We start from the raw sequence: 16,479 nt of genomic DNA on the forward strand, positions 1-16,479 counted from the left end.
CGTTTAAGTTTAACAAGAGACAAGAATCCTTCCAGTTTCTTTCCAACCCCGGAGAATTTGGGATATTGGGATATTGGGATGTATCAAACGCAGAAGAGATAACTGAATTTATTAGGAAATATGCAAACTTTGTGTGTTTCACCGATTGATGGGGTTTTTCGTTGGGATTTGTTTCGATTTATCACAGAATTGCAAAGTCGGTCGTACGGAACATTTATAGAAGGGAATTATGTAAATTTTTCTTAGACTATGTGATACGCCTTGGGAAAGCCAATTTGTTTGTAATTGAAATCAATTTCATCCTTCTGCTTGTGGTACAGCCACCAATGGTTACCATAGGAAATTTTGTTTCTCTGAAAATGTGAAGTTTTCTTATACAAGTTCCTATATGCAAGTTAAAACGAGGATTTAATTTATTCAGAAAATGTCTTTTGTGTCTTTAAAATTGTGAAACCCCATTTAACTTTTTTAAATGGGGTTTTGTATGATTAACATTTTTGTAGTTTAGAACAGATTTTTAAGTATTTACACAGCATTAAGTGTGTAACTATAAACGTTGAAATTATTTCACATGAGGAACCAACTTTATGGTTGGATTAAGTTTGTGTATGGAATGTAAATGTTTTGAGTTAAATTTTTGATTGAAATGGGCTTTGACTATCGAACATGTATCATATCTATCTCATAACATTTTAGTTTTGTATTTCATATTTAAAGTTAGAAAGTCAAGTCAATGGCAGAGAGGTAAAGAGGCTGGTAATGCAATCTACATTCGTGTTGCACGGGTAAGGAACAAATCTCTCCACTTGACTGTACTACGACTGTAGCATGAGTCTTACTGTTAAACTGTTCAAGGGGATGAATTAAGCTGGCTATTTTAGTAGCGCGTATTTTGTTAAAATAATGGATAAAAAGACGGCGTTCAAGCGACGTAAATAATGTTTTTTTTTTAAATACTTTCCAAAGAATTAAGAAAATGATGTAGATTGTAACCAGACTAAGAAGTGAGTAACATTCATCGCATTAGAAAACCCAAACATTTTGCGGTATTTTTGGAGACAGCGAATATGTGATTGTCCCTGAATAGGAGGTTTTGAATATTTTTTATTCGCAACCTAAATTTTAGCATTTTTATTAAATTATTGTAATTAAGACATTTTCAGGGAATAAGTTAACAATTTTAGTAATCATAAGAAATAGAGGTAAAAATGTAAGTTATTTTAAAGGACAAATTCAAAACTTTTACCATTTCACTAAGAGCAAATTCGTCTATCTAAATATTTGCACATAAGCTATTTTTTCATCGGGCGGGTATTTAACGTAAAATTAAGGACTGGCTTAAAATATAAAATTGTTCCTTGAGATAATTCTCTCTAACCTAAACCAGGCACTTTAGTAAGTAAAACTGGTCGAATGTTTCTATAGTTTTTTCCTTTAAGAGATTTCATCTTGATATTAAAATGAGTATTTTCAATTTTTTTTGATTATCGATGCTGCCACTTTTCAGCAGCTTTCTGAATATTTACATATCTCTTTATGATGTTGTAAATATGCCAATTTAGAATGACGTTGACGTTTTTTTTTTTTATACTTTTACAATGTAATGGAAATCTGTATAAATGAAAATGTTCTTATTGTTAAATATCCAAATATTCCAGTTCTTGTCTTCCGTAATATACGAAAGAGGTTAAAACTTTCAGAAAAAAAATATCCAATGCTTCTTATTAAAAGCATGTCCCCTGAAGATCGTTAATTGTATGTTATCCTCCTTGAAGAGTTTAAATCTCTGCACAATTATTTATGTGATGAATATCTTATAAATATTGAAAGTTCTCTTAAGCTTGATCCTAAAAGCTTTTCAACATTTATTAAAACAAAAAGAAACTCTGATAGCTATCCAGCCAGTTTTACAAATGCAAATAAAATTATTTAGTTCATACTCCAGACATTTGTAACACATTTGAAAACAGCTTTCAGCAATCTTTCTACACTCGCCCATAAATATATAACCAGATCAGAAAATCTTTAATAATGTTAAATTGACGTTAGTTAGTGCATTAGACTGTCATGCCAAAGGTTTTAGGGTTGATCCCTGCCTATGCCATCTAAAGTTTTTTTCACGAGTACTGCCACGAATTAACAAATTCTGCAAGAATAATTCTTGTCATGAAAAGTGCTTTCTCAAATAAGCCTTTTGGATTCGGCTTAAAACTGTACGTCTCATCCATTCCTGACAACAGTACTCGCACACAGGAATGGTTGAGAGGTCTAAGTCACTAGGCCCTAGTTCTCAACGGAGTTTTGCGCCACACAATTTTTTTTTAATTGACGTTACACAAAATGTTACATTCCTTGGTTTTACTTTAATTGTCTTAAAGCATCTTTCCTTCTTCAAATTTCCTCTTCTAAGTTTAGGTAAATTCTGAACCATATGAAAGAAGGCATTTACACCAGTCATTAAAAGGGTTTACAAGTCTGGGACTAGTAATTACAGACCAAACGCTAAACTTTGTATTGTAATCCCAAGCTTTTTGAAGAAATTGTTTATAGTTTACATTTAAATCCCCAAATTTGCTATATTTAATCATGTAAAAATGATCAACAATTAATAATTCAAGTTCCTAAGTCCTCAAATAGAACTTTGTCAACAGCTCGACTATATTTAAACTTTTGATTAACTTTCTCATGATACCATCACATCCAAGCTGAAGGCAATCAGGTTTCCTCCTCTATTCATGGATTTCTTTCTCTAATCCTTTCATTTCCAAATCTGGAGTTCCCTATGGTGGCCATTTAGGACCACTATTCCTTACTAACTTCCCATGGGAAGCGGGTCCCATTTGTCAAATTGAAAATTTTGATATTTATCGACGTTTCAAAGTTCCTAGAGTCGAAATAAAAGATTTTTTAGAAAGATGTCTGTGTGTGCGACGTTCCCGACGTTTTTTTCTTCGTCCATAGCTGAGGACCCAGTAGAGATATCGTCTTCAAATAAAGTTTGCTATACAGATAATAATGCAGAAACTTGCAGAAAGGGCTCTCAAGAAAATTGCGTCGGTGTTTTTTTACCATAGCAGTTTAAAAAAAGGTGAACATTTTGGTTAACCCAAAATATCTAAAGCACCAAAAACGCTAGAGACTTGAAGGACTTGAATTAAATTTTATATAATATATTGCAACGTGATACCAAATAAGTCCATTTTTTTAAAATTAATTAATTAACAATTTTATTTATAAATCAAAAAAACTGAAGAAAAAATTTAGCAACTCGATTATTTAACGAATACCAAATTAATTTAACTGCAGAATAATTTTGTACAACGAAAAATAACGTTTTTAACATCTGGTAAAGTTTTGAGAAAAATCTAATTGACAGTTTTTTTTATTAAAAATAAAAACCTAAACAAAAAAATTAACAAAAGTTGGTAAAAATTGATTTTCGGCTCAAATATCTTTACAAAACTTTGGGATATTGGGTTTAAACTATATTTATCTTTCAAAAAATATTGTTTTCAACATTCTGAAAAATTTTGAAAAAAATCAAATAGACAATTTTCCTACAAAAAATAAAAACTTAAAAGAAAATTTATGAAAAGTTGGTAAAAAATTGGGTTTCGGTTCAAATATCTTTTAAAAACTTTGATGTATTGGCTTTAAACTACTTTCATCTGCTCAAAATATTGTTGTCAACATTTAGTATAGTTTTGAGAAAAATCAAATTGACAGTTTTTTTTACAAAAAATAAAAACCTTACAAAAAAACAGTACTAAAACTTGGTAAAAATTTACTTTTAACTCAAATAGCTTTTTAAAAATTAAAAATACTATGCTCAAATTTTTTTTATTTCACAGAAAATATTGTTTACGATATTCAGTAGTTTTTTATAAAAATCCAACCGTCCGTTTCTTAATAAAATAACATCTACAAAAAACAGTACGCAAATTTGGTAAAAATTGAAGTAATGCTAAACTAACAATTTTGTAACCCAACACGAAAAACTACAAACTTTTAAGCAAGACAAATCGACAAACGGGATGTGAAGTTATCAGTGTGAGCGACCCAGCCTCTTTTCTTAAATATCAATGATGTTGCCCTTTGTTTATGGTACACGATGATTAAAAAATCTTCATAAGCATATAATCTCATATGTTAGTATCAAGAGAATATTAACAGTTTGGTTAAACCTTAAATAAATTAAAAATCAACCTTTAGCCGATTAAAAAATCTCTATAAAACGTATACCTAGTTTCTATGGATTATAAAATATATTAGCACTCTATGCATCGCGTTCAAAGTTTTAAAGATCTTGGAGTTCTTTTCAATTATAATCTCGATTTTAAGCAGTACAGAAGATCCATCGTTGTAAAGCTAGGATTTGTTTAAAATCTTAAAATTTTAGAATCAATATGTTACTCTACCTCTGTTTAACACTTTGTTAAAATATCAACCTTGAGTACGCATTCCAACAAATTGGGTAATCCACAAGAATTGGATATAATCTATGCAACGTAACTTCCTTACTTCCTTTACAACACCGCACTACCTATGACATTGCGTGAGATTGTCTTAACTATCAAATATCAACTAAATATCAAGCTTTTTAAATTTTCCATGACCTATGCGTTAACTTCATGAACTTCATCCTTAAGTTATCGAATCTATTGGTAGACCATTTACACAAACCTTATTATTCATTTGCATCCAAAGAAATGAGTCTAAAAATACTATTAAATCACAACATCACGAGGTGTTTCCACTAAGGCACCTCTCCTTAGAGAGATGGAATCAACGGCGGCGTCTACAGTTCCAATAAGGTTGAACTACTTAGTGAACTCCTTATAGGGCTTCTACGACTTATTAGAAGCCGTTTATCCGGCTCCCCGTCCGTGGAGTTATACTATGGAACCTCCAGGTTGGGGTTGTGCCATCGGGGTAACTTCCTGACTACGAAAAAAATACATTAGTTGCAAAGCACCAACAAGCCTCGGATACGGACGGATTTTCTGTTGACAACCCAAGCAAACAAATTTTGATCACCTCTTTGGAAATAAAAACTAAGAACTGTGACCTCAAAATGATTACCATTTTCGTACTAGATTTTAACAATTTCAATCCATTGTTAAACTTTATATCAAGCCATTTGTAGTAATGTTGTAGTTTTTACTTGTCAAATGCTAAACGATGACAGATTCAAAAGTGACAGATATTCAAAATGAAACCTCTTACTGGAAATAGATTTATTTAACGTCAAAATGTAGACAACCCCTAATAAATTGTTTGTTCTTGACATAATTCTATCGAATTTAAATGAATAATTTTTATTTAATTTTTGACTAGATGACAAACAGAAATCAGATTAATCGAATGCAGGTTTATATCTTAGTGATTTACCTCTTTCAATATAATCGGTTCATACCTAAGATGTAAATTTATGTTTTGACTATGTCCGAATCAGTATTTCATAAGGATGTGAAATAATCGGTAAATATTAATTCAAAAAAGCATTTAAGATCTTCACCAAGAAATAAAAAGAAAATTAATTTAAGGATGTTACCACGTCAAGTGGCCTAAAGAGTTATAAGAAGATTTGTAGAAAACTGTCAAATTCTCTTCTGATTCATTGAACAAATTCTACGAACCTTAAAAGACTTTTTCTTCAAAACATCCTTAACAAGTATGAATAGAAAAATTCCAAATAATTCTTGAGATGAAAAGAGCACAAAATCAAAAGGTACAATTATTTAAAACAATTGATTTAATCAAAGTCTTAAACGAATCAATAAGCGTTTTGTTAATTTTTCCTCCTAAAAAACAGAGAACCTAAAATTTTTATAGTTAAATTAGACAAAATAAACAAACTTCTAACAGAGATATCATTTTGCTTATAAATTGCGACATTATGAAATAAGTTTTTGATTCTACGTATTATGAATTTAATTTATTAAAGTGTCTAGGGTATACTAAATGAAATGTCAATAAAATATAAATCAAAGACTTACTTACTGCGTGATGCATTCAATTGCGTAAATTCGTTTTAGAAAAATTCCTACTTTTTTCTTTTGATCAGGAATTCCCGTTTAACGTCTACACTCACTTTCACTGTTTCGTATGCATACGAACTAACGAACGTACGAGTTATTATTATCAAACACTTTTCATCAAATGTTTTGTTTTCTTTGATAAGGGTTGAATAAAGTGTAATAGGAACCTTATCATTTCGTATCTTCAATCATTAGCTTTTCATACAGACAAAGACCAACCACAAAACCCCCACACAACTTATTTCCACTAAAATGCATCCGAATTCAAATGAAATTAGCGAGTTTAAAACGATATATGTATCTTTTGCTTTTCGCACCCCGGATGTTTTAACCCTGAATAGTTCAACTTCGAGATATTATCGCTGACGATATGTATTTTGACGAACTTTGTTGTTGTTGTTGTTTTTGTAGATTTCGATGATTTTCTATCATCTATATAAAATCGATATAAACTTTGATGGTGATGATGATACCATCCGGAAATGTGGTGAAAATTAGCTCGAAGCAACCTGATGGTTGACAATTTCACGTCTTTCTTCTTTTCGGAGACTACATATGAGTTTCAAAAACATCAAAAGAAACACTTTTAAGTGAAAAACTTTTATGAAACGAATTTAAAAGAGGGTTGTTTTCTTTGTTTGTTTCTTTTTTTTTTTTAGTGGATGATCAGATCTTTAATTTCACTCAAATTCAGAATCGAATCCATCTAGAGGCTTTGACTAACAGCTTTTCACTAACGCACCTTTCAGTCTAGCAATGCTTATCAACCCTCATCATCGGAAATATGTGTGTTAGGCCCTGAAACTGAAATATCGGAATTTGAAACACTGTTTTCGGAGGAGGGAGTGGTGGGCGAAATTCAGTTCGAGAAAAAGGGTGATAACCGCAAACCCACGTTTTCTTGATGATGGAGGACGAAAACTTTTAGTTATTAGCACTCGGGCGTATACGTAACATTTTTTTTTCTATTTCGTTAGTATATTTCCTGTATGGGTTCCACTGCCGCCGCTACCGTCGCGTCGCTCGTTGATTTGGTAAGTTTTGGATATACGTGTAGTAAATGAAAATGCGGAATTGGTAGATTGTGGTACGTACGTAGGTATTCAAAAAGTCCATGGGAAATGTTATCAGGAGATCGCTTCAATGAACTGCAAAGGTTCCCTTCAAACATTTCAATGATTTTTTCCAGTGAGCATGAATATCGGGTCGTGGTCGAGGATGGGTTGGCAATGGAACTGCCTCTCTCGTGTTCATTTGGTATTAAATGTTTTTTTGTTTTTTTAAATTGCAATTTTTGTTGTTGTTAATTTGTTGTTATTAAACAAAAAAGGTAGAAACATTTTCATTGTTAAAATGGATATATTCTTTGCAAAAATGTATGATACTAATTCTTGACGGTATTGACGTTTAGTAGAGCTTTTTTCCATGCAGCCATAGCAGCTGATTGCTATCAATGAATGTTTTATGTACTCTAGCTCTGTTGTGATATAGCACCTTATGTCTAATTGGAATTTTCACAAATGAAAATGGTAAATATTTATAATGATTGTTTAGTGTAAAACTACGAGAGTGCTGTCTAATGGCTCTATAGAGACAATTGGTGCAATTTTTCTACTGCAAAATATTGACCGATATAATGTTTAGATATGTATGAACCTATGAAGGGTATTGTGAAGGGTATAGGGTTTGTGAAAATAGCATTGTTGAACTTGACATTGGGTTGACTAATGTTAAAGGTCATCAGATTGGAAAATGAATGTTGCTGGCGTATAAATTAGTTATTAAGTAGTTTTTGAACTTTGATATTTTTCACAAAAGATAGTTAAGCATGAAAAAGTAGGCAAGTGTAAATAGTGTTAATTTGCACGCTTTTGAAAATCATTTGCAAAGCCAATGAATAAATAGATGACATTATTTGCAATGATTTTTGAAGACATTTTACGTTCTTTGAAGTCAGGTGTCAGTGAATCATTGCATTGATTTATCTATACGCTTGAATAGTTTCTCATTTGAAACAATTTTAACTTCTACAGAAAGGTTGCTACTTTAAGGCAAAAAATGGAGCGCCACATAATACAAAACTGGTACAGTGCCCTTAAAATCACGAAAAGCCTATGAATTCATTCTTTTGGATGTCTTCGTAATTGAAGATCTTCTCGAGGGTCGCTTGGTCTCTTGACAAAAACAGTTGGTTGTCAAAAAGATTCAGGTCTAGAAAATACGCAAATTGGGGTAGCATTTCCCATTTGATTATTTCCAAGTAGTTTTAAACCATTTTTCGGAAGTGCGACATGGTGCGTTGTCGTTGAGTTTCGGTCCAAAATCCAATGAAAAAATTACTTTTTTTTTAATCTGCAAGCAACATTTTGCTTGTGTTTTGGTTTCGCTCTATTCGCTTGTCTTTCAATTTATACGGCATTCATTTATTTTAAACCTTTCTTAGATTGCAGAGATGCTTTGACATGTCTGGTTAAGTACCACACAATTGCGTATCGTCGTATTCAACAAAAGCCTACAATTGATGGTCTTTAACCTTCTTGAGACAAATCCTTTAGGTCAAAATTTGCTTCTTGAAGCCGATAAACATTGAGGCTATAGGGATTCGATACGATTCTACAGACGATTTCTTTAAAATAAAGCAAAACATTTGATCTTTCCACATGTGTTCCTTTTCTAGTACAAAACATGACATGACTACTCAAGGAAAAAAAAAACTGTATGTAAATAAACTACTAGCAATTTGTACTTATTAATTTTGACAGCTGTCAAACTCATGAAAATCAGTATGGCGTGTTAATTGTAGTTAAACACTATTAACAAACAGAAGATTTAAGGTTATATAAATGGTACTTGTTTTGACTAAAATCTTGAAATCGGGCAGTGAATTAATGCGAATACATTTGTTTCAATATTTATTCATTCTTAACTTTAAACAACTTGAAGTTTCATGGTGAAAAAAACACATTGGCTGCCTTCAATCCCAGGCAGATAGGATATCCGGATACCTTTTTGTTAGTGTTTTACGTGTAAAATAACAGCTGAGATGTCAAGAAAGGAATCCAAAGGTATTCAAGAATTCCTCGGGTATGTAGGTATCTGACAGAACAGCTGATTCAGCATATGGTTGAATTTCAAGAAACTTTATGAACAAACCAACTCAAAATCTTACCGCAAAGCAACGTCTGATCATTCGGAAATGAGATTGAAATTCTTGCAAACTTTATCTATGTAGGTATTGTGACTTCATAATAATCCCGGTTTCTGTTAGGATAGTTTTCTGTTAAACGTAAATTGTTTAAAACCGGAGCTTTCGCAAGAAAATTATTAATCGTATAGAATTCCAATTGAGCTAAGAGGAAATTTCACATAGATTACAGATTAAGGTTATCTCTTATTTATTTAATTACTACGCACCTATCAAATCATCATCGTCCGGCAAATCAGTTAAATTATCTTTTAAATGTTTTATCTCACAACAATTTTTATTTCGAAGCTTAAATGTTTCTCTGCTTTTTGTGAACAGCTGAATGTTGGTTTTTATTTTTGACAGATATTCCAATACAACTAACGCACTCGTTCAATAAGGTATCTAAAAATCCACCTAACTAAGATACCACATCCAACACGAGATTGAACGCAGCCATTTTCAACGAATTCAACAAGATCCTTCTTTCTTATAATTTTGACAGACGTCAAACTGATGTAAAGACCAATATGGCGAATCCATTGTAGCTACTAACGACATCTGTTAGCAAATAACGAAACTAAGGTTACACACCTGCAACATGTTTTGATTAAAATCAGATAAAAGTCGCGGTTTATTTTCACAATCATCCATTACAGATCAGATCAATAAAGAAAAGAGCTCGGATCGCAATATTTAAATTATTTTATTAGATATTTGGAGAGCAGTTGCGCTTCCATTCAATTCGTCATTCAATAAAACATATATAATTTTTAGATAAATGAAAGTTCCTTTGTGGAAACACCGCTTGTATTGAAATAGTTGGAAGTGATACCAAACTTTACAACACAAAATGTCACCTGGTATGAAATAGAAAAACTTATTTTTGAATCACACAAATATATCCAAGAATAAAATATGACTTTGCTTTTTTGTTGTAACGCAAAGAAAAAAAACCACGGCTTGTAAACTAAATATAAAACGCTTCAAAATTTCCAAGAAAGGTATACATCTTGTTGAAAAAAACATGTTCAATTAGAACACACAATTAAATAGAAACCCACTTCATCATAGCTTTAAATGTCCTTATTTCTGCACTTCTTCATGTGCAACTATTTTTTCAAGCAAACCTACAAATTTACTATAAAATCACCACAAATGCCATTACATTATCTCCTCACACTTATTTTCAATTGCATCATCCAAATAAGGGTTCAATCATAATTTCAAATGTACTATTTACAAAAAAATAGTAATAACTCCACCCTCATCATTGAGGATATAAAAAACTTTGACACCTAATCCATTATCCATCAATAACATGTCAATTGATTAGCAATTATTAAGGTTGACAGCTGTCAATAAACCCACTTAACAACGTTCAATTGATGTTAGCCTTATATGTACATATGATGCAATATCTCTGGCCCTCCTTTCTACATATTATACGATTATCCTGTGGAAGAACATTTTATTTCTGGGAATAATACAAAATTGCAATGAAAAGCTGCGATGAAATTAAAAAAGAACTAGTTTAATAAAAGAGACACACAGTGTTCTCGTAAATTTAAATGAATTTCAGATCAGTTTGATATAACCGTTGTCACTCGCTAGAATGACAAGTAAATTCATTTACCGTCCATTTACTTTGTCAATTTCATCATTTTTTGTTTTGGTTTGTATAACCAACTATTATAGTGCGAGGAAAGGATTAAAAGCTATTAAGTTGGTTGTGCAGATTTGCTTTCAAAACATTTAGGAATAAAAGTTAAGAGCTAAGCACAAGGCGCATTTGTGAGTATGACAGCTAGTTTGACATTTATAGTTTATTTAAAGAACAAACGATATTTCTGACGTTCTTAACTATTGTAACCTTTGCTTTTCTGACGTTTAACCAAACATTTTGAAGTGTTAAACAATACCATGTTGCTCAATTAAAACGATATTTAAAACTTTTTGATTGGATAGAAACTTTAAATCCAAGTGAATGTTACATGCAATTTTACTAAAGCTAAAATATTTTCACTTCGAAGAAAAGTCTTCACTTATTTGTAAAGTTTTAAGAATAATCCTATTTCTTTAGTTTAATATTCATCAAATTTTTAAACAAAATTTAGAAAGAAACATTAAATTTTGGAATTTATCTGAATACAGATTTTTCACGTGAACATTTAGAAGAATTGAGCGAATAATATTTATCCGTCAAGTTTTGAATTTCTTTAAATCCGACTGGAAAATAACTCCACTAGCTCAAGTTTTTAAAGCATCACCTTTGCAAAATTTCAAAAAATTACTTTTTGAAATAATTTAAATCAAAACGAAGTTTCTTTTTAACTAAAACCTGACGTGATTTTCCAAGTTAATAATCTTTGATACTTATTGAAGACAGTTTCATTATTCCATATTCCAATTTCTTCTGGCCTACATTTATAAACCTTAAAAATTGCAGCATAATTTATGTTAAAGTTTTTTTTTAAAAGTAGAGGCTAAACGCTTTAAAGTTGATGTTTTGATTTTAAAACGAATCCGAGTGTTGGTGGGAAAGCCTTTTAAAGACACATTTCTTTCACTCCAACTTTTTGAAATGCATAAATATGTTGCAAAGACATTTAAAACAGTATTGAAAGAATGTGCATTTGTTTATTTGAAGTCCCCCATAAATAAGTTCAAAAACATATTTGTTTAAAACCATGCAAGCATATGATTGGAGGTTTTTTAAAACTTCATGTAAGTGTCAAATGAAACCTCATGAGTCATCTCATAACTAATGACAATTTCCGAAAACTAAGTTAGATATTCAAATGATTTTAACTATCTTTAAAAGATCTTCTTTGAGAAAATCATTGTAAAAAAAAACAGTCAAATGTTGTTTTTGGTAATTTAAACGTGTATTAATAGGAAGATATTTTTCAAAAATCTGAAGAATTTGAAGTAATGCAAAAATTGTAAGAAGAGATTCGAATTCAAGACATCTAAATCTTTTAAAAAGTATTGTTTTTTTTCGGGGCAAAAACAAAAAGTTTTATTTACGGTCAGTGTAGAAAAATTTTAGAGAGCTAGAAATGCAATATAAAAATTAAATATCGCACGAAATAATTCTTCAAAAAATATTCAAAACAAATTTCAAAGAATTCATTGAAAAAGCTAATATGGACTTATGACCCGTTTTTAAATTTCAGAGAATACAAATTCTACACTTGCTTTATTTGTATTGATCTGGATTTTAAGACCATTTCGTAGTCATTCAAAATGTAAGAAGAACTAACGTTTACTTTGTGAACTTATGTCCCACTATTTTAGACTTGATCCATGAAAGACCATTACATAATTTCAAAATTTGATTGACAAATAGTAATTTGTATTACCTAAGTTATACACTAAAAAATACAATTTAGAATAAATTGTGTTGTGAGTATCTTAAACAATTATTTATTTATTTATTTATTCATCTACGGATATAAATCTGACAGATTACTACCAATTTTGATATAAAATTGTAATTAAATACTTAAAGCTAATTTTTAGAATGCTTTGCAATTGGATTTTAAATTCACATCTGTTTGTTTTATGCATCTAGAAAATGGTTCGTTGCAACCATAATTACATCTATGCTTAGCATTGTTAAAGAAATGACGAAGACGCAATCTTCTCTCCGGAATATAGATTTCAAAATTATAAATTATTTGAGGGCATTTGATACGGTATGAAAATACATCATGGACAAACAGTACACATTGAACAGAACGCCTTTTTTGTAAAGAATCAAGTCCAATCAAAGCACATCTTGACGGGTATGAAGGAGTACCAATTCTCCATTTCAGTTGCCTAACAACAAATCTTATGAAAGCCTTTTGAACTCTTCAATACGAGTTATCCCAATGGAAGTAGAAGGACACCAAACAATTGAACAATACTCAAGGATCGGACGAACTAATGACATGTACACTGATTTCAGAGCATAAGGGTTAGAAAACTCGCTGCAGGTTCGCTTAACGAAACCAAGCATTGAATTAGCCCTTGCAATTACATAATCTATATGTAACGAAAAAGACAACTTCGGATCAAAAATGACTCCAAGATCACGAATCTCAGATTTGCGATCAAGAATCTGGTTGAACATATGGTAGTTGTGGATCATAGGAACTAAAATACGATGTGTCGTAAACACATTACACTTTGTGATATTTAATGGAAGGATATTCTTATCACACCAATCAGATAAAACATTTAAATCATTTTGAAGATTTTGCTGATCAATTCTATTTTTGATACAAAGAAAAATTTTCATGTCATCAGCATACATCAAACAAGATGCATTTTTAAGAAGAGAGGGCATATCATTAACAAATTTATTGAAAAGAAGTGGTCCCAGATGGCTACCTTGAGGAACTCCTGATGAAGCTTGTATGATATTAGAGAAGAATTTCCTCAATTTCACACATTGTGTTCTTTTATAAAGTTAGCTGGAAATCCATTTCAGAAGCAATCCGTGAATGCCAAAAACTCGAAGTTTAGCTAGAAGAATTTCATGACAAATAGAATCAAATGCTTTTATAAAGTCTGTGTAGATAGTATCTACCTGAAAACCAGATTCTAATGAATCAACGACATATTTACAATATAGCATGAGATTTGTTTTTGTTGAAGTAGACTTGCCTGACATAAACCCATGTTGTTCAACGCAAATATGCTCTTTTATCTTTTACTAGAAGCTCAAATAATTTAGGTATTACAGAGAGCTTAGTTATAGCGCGGTAATTTGTTACAAGATTTGTTGGAGCAGCTTTATAAATAGGACTTATATATGAGGATATCCACTCATCAAAAAATTAAAATTCACCAGTACAGAGAAGTTTTGAGTTATAAACATTGTTAATGCAAACATTTTCTGTTTGATGAAGCTTTTTTTCGGAATGTTGAACATAAACAGACTTAAACAATTTGAGAAAAGTTCACATGAACTCTGTAAATCAGAAGAAATACTACCATCAAATTCCATATTTTTTTGAAGAGCTAAAGAAAGTTTGTTTCCATTTAAAAAAGTCCAAAAGGCCTTGGAATCCGAAGTTTATCATTATTATTTTAAAAAATTCGTTTAAAAAGTCTATGTGGACTTATGACCCCTTAGAGTCATTACAACACTTTTAAAACATCTAATGAATGGAAGGTCCTTACATCTTTAATTTGTGTTTTACTAATTTTATGAATATAATTTCAAGGTTTGACTGGAGACTACACATTTCTAAAAACATATCTAGACACTAAATATTATAATCCTTATAAGAAGATTGCATTATTCTTTTAAAAATTCAATTAAAAAAATTGAATGGGCTTATGACCAATTTGAAAAAGTATTACTAGAACCTATACAACACAACATTCATCGGTATTATAACTTCTTATATTTATTTACCTGATCTAAATTATCTGAATTATAATACAATTTTCATTCAGTCACTTAAAAACAATAATGTTTTACTTGTGTGTGTACTTATGTCCAACAATTTTATGCATGATCCATAAAAGAATGTTATTTAATTTCAAGACATACAGCCATGTTTAAGATTTGAGTTAGACACTTAAACTTAAATACAGTACAAATTCATAAGAAATTATAATTATTAATTAATCAATTAAAAAGTCTATGTGGACTTATGACTCCTTTGAGGAAGTATATTCAAAGTATTGACAACATCTAATGAATACAAGGTCCTTTCATCATTTATTTGTGATTAACTAATCTGAATAATTATAAGATCATTTCGGACTAAATCATAACTAAAGATTGAATTGTGTACTTATGTCCCACCAATCTCTCTATGAGCCATCAAAATACCAATGTAGTGATTTCAAACAAAAGCTGAGCTAGACTCTGAAAAACCAAATCCAGATGGCGGTAAGAAAACTTTCATTATTATTTTACAAAATTCATTGAATAAGTCTAAGTGGACTTCTGACTCGCTTAAGTAAGTTTTGCAGAGCCAATACAACTTCCAATGAATGAAAGGTCCTTCCATCTTTAATTGGTCCTAAGCTAATCTGAATTATAAGATAATTTTCAATTTAATCAGTTAGAAGCAATAAAGTTTAAATAGTGGACTTACGTCCCACCACATTCTCTCCATGAGTCATCAAATGACTTTTACCTATGTAAGTTCAAGCTTAAAGTTTCTTATTGTAGTTTTTAGAATTTTTAGACACTTATGTACGAGTATTTCAAATATTTATTTACTGTCCAATAACTGCACCCTTAAAACCCTTAATCACTGAGTACAAAAACCTGTAAAAGTTTTACGTTTGTGCAATCATGCAATTTAAAATGCCATCTACCATAAAAATCCATGTTGACAAAAGGTAGGTAGGTAAGGTGCATAGGTAAGGTGTGTAAAGGAATAGAGGTAAGGTAGGTATATGGTATACAAACAACAAAATATGCGGAAAGTTTATTTTAAAAATTTACAACCTAAGGGAATCAAATAACAAAAACTCACTCTACAAAAAGCTAGAACTAGTTCTAGTCATATTATTTGCTTCTATTTTTTTTGTGAGCAATGACTACTGAACTGATGGCAGCAAAATGCACTTTCCATCCACTATACGAATATAAGACTACTGAATTTTTAATGCAAAAATAAATATCCTTCTGCTCCTTTCAACGAGGTGAGCTGAGCTTCTACTAAATTTAATTCTCCTTTTATTTTTGTTTGTTGTTTTTGTTGTATTTTAGTCCTGCAATGTAAAAGAGTATAGAAACCTATGACTATAGGTTTATGGTAAGGTTGATGTAGAAACAAAACCACATTATGCTTTAGAGCATAACCATCCTTTTTCAGTGAGTTTTGAAAATACAAATAACATTATTTTTTTCAATTTTATTTGATTTGAATGATTTATTGACAGACTGGCTGCGGTTTGGTTCAGTGTTTTCGTAGTCTGTACAGTCCTGATGCTAATATAGAAATTTTTGGTAGTTTTATTTTATTAGAGTTGTCAATCAAAAGTCAATAACCTCCAGGTTGGGGTTAGGGTCCGGCTGGTGGTAGGATTATTTTAGATTGATTTTGATTAATTCATGCCGATTTGTAATATCTAATATTGTGTCTGTGGTTTCGTTATTCTATTTAAATTACACTTAAGGCAAAATTTAAGGAAGTTAGATTTGTATGTTTATGTAATTGAATAAATTTATTGACTTGAAGGGAATAAATTATTATTTGTCCTTTTGGTGTCCTAATAACTGAGGTCAGGCCAATA

General features: G+C 30.8%; 1 protein-coding gene across 4 annotated transcripts in view; it reads right to left on the reverse strand.

Moving 5' to 3' along the window:
• LOC129946747 (adenylyl cyclase 78C) overlaps positions 1 to 16,479 on the reverse strand; it is a 162,883-nt gene that overhangs the window by 53,177 nt on the left and 93,227 nt on the right. The window contains exon 1 of one of the 4 annotated variants that reach the window (XM_056057063.1): positions 6,095 to 6,436. The exons of 2 other annotated variants lie outside the window; for them this stretch is intronic. The gene's annotated coding sequence lies outside the window, so the exon portion shown is untranslated. Of the gene's footprint in view, positions 1 to 6,003; positions 6,437 to 16,479 lie in introns of those variants that run through there. One more of the 4 variants, XM_056057062.1, reaches the window with a different exon arrangement.

The sequence above is a fragment of the Eupeodes corollae genome, chromosome 2 (genome assembly GCF_945859685.1).
Source record: "Eupeodes corollae chromosome 2, idEupCoro1.1, whole genome shotgun sequence".
Classification (NCBI taxonomy): domain Eukaryota; kingdom Metazoa; phylum Arthropoda; class Insecta; order Diptera; family Syrphidae; genus Eupeodes; species Eupeodes corollae.